This window comes from Aplysia californica, unplaced genomic scaffold (assembly GCF_000002075.1).
Source record: "Aplysia californica isolate F4 #8 unplaced genomic scaffold, AplCal3.0 scaffold00248, whole genome shotgun sequence".
Lineage (NCBI taxonomy): Eukaryota > Metazoa > Mollusca > Gastropoda > Aplysiida > Aplysiidae > Aplysia > Aplysia californica.
Genome location: NW_004797518.1, coordinates 898,849 through 900,210, shown reverse-complemented (window position 1 = coordinate 900,210; position 1,362 = coordinate 898,849). Strand labels below are relative to the sequence as shown.

Genomic DNA, 1,362 nt, shown 5'->3' with positions numbered 1-1,362 from the left:
TCTGGTCAAGCTATGGTGTAGCCATATATAGGCCTAACGTATAGAATTCGAAGTTTCTCAATATTATGATGCGATTTCAATATAATATATACTAATATACATAATGTATAGGAATAATGACTCTTGTCCATTTTGCGCACGAGCTGAAAGGACACCAAAGCGTCACACTGCAGACACCAGTTTAGTTGAGTAGGCTTGGACGTCGTGGGGATTTTGCGAGTGATTTATTGAACATCGAGCTAACAGACAGCGCGGGAATGATGAGAGCGGTCGTCTGCACTGCTCGCGAGAGAAAGCGATGTCGGTGCTATTGCTCGATCATCGCAGATCTTGGATTGTTGTACCTCGATGTAAGAGATTTTGTGTGTGCGTGTGTTCGTTCATCGGTAGTTCTGTGATAAATGCCAGAGGAAACAGTAATCGGTGGATCTCACGCTACTTTTTAAAAGTTTCTTTCCACATAATATTGTTTAAAAAGTATAAGTTTTCCCACCACAATCGCACATACGTGTGAGTTCCCAAGAGTTTCTGTATGGTGTGAGAGAGATGTATAATATATCGTCATTGGTGGGGTTTTGTGATAAATTACAGTTGGTTTGAAGTCTTTAGTTTCTTTACGTATTTTGTTGTACAAGTTTTCTCATTGCTATCGCTCATCCCTGTGACTTCTCAAGAGTTTGTTATGATCTGAGAGAGAATGTGTTCTGCGTTGGTGGTTCTGTGATACATACCAGAGCGATAAGGAGTCGTCGATTTATTTCACACGTCTTTCGCTTATCTCTATATTGTTCTGTACAATTTACAATTTTCCCATTGCAATCATTCATCCATGTGAGTTCTCAAGAGTCTGTACGTGGGGGCTCTCGTGGCCTAGAGGTTAAGGTGTTGGCCTCTCATTCATCAATGGCAGGTGCTCCGGTGTGGTTTGTTAAATTTTTTTAAAAATCAATTATCTATCGTCCATATATTGCCTCCTTCTTTTTGTGTATGTAACTCTCTTATAACACCTCTTATCGTCGGCACCTATATGAACTGACTGTGTTGCAAATGCCGTAAAACGTTTACTAACTAATGCTAAAACAAACTATGGCAAAGAGAAACATGATCTGTGTATGTTGATGCTTGGACGTTTTGGCGGTGTAACCTAATAAAGAGCCACCAAACCCCTTCTTTGTGGCATAGTGCTGGTAGTAATAACGTTGTCTTTCGCGCTCCCATAGGCTCAGAACTCAGTTCAGACCATTTAATTTAGCAGTGAGGGGGGGAGGGGTCACTTTGATTTCTTCCTTTTATAGTTGTCTGTCTGTCTGTCTGTCTGTCTGTCTGTCTGTCTGTCTGTCTGTCTGTCTCTCTCTCTCTCTC

General features: G+C 41.2%; 1 long non-coding RNA gene across 4 annotated transcripts in view; it reads left to right on the top strand.

Moving 5' to 3' along the window:
* The window catches only part of LOC101854954, a 43,511-nt gene that overhangs the window by 19,307 nt on the left and 22,842 nt on the right, over positions 1 to 1,362 (top strand). Inside the window, exon 1 of one of the 4 annotated variants that reach the window (XR_004858642.1) lies at positions 156 to 350. The exons of 2 other annotated variants lie outside the window; for them this stretch is intronic. This is a non-coding gene — a long non-coding RNA (uncharacterized LOC101854954). One more of the 4 variants, XR_220552.3, reaches the window with a different exon arrangement.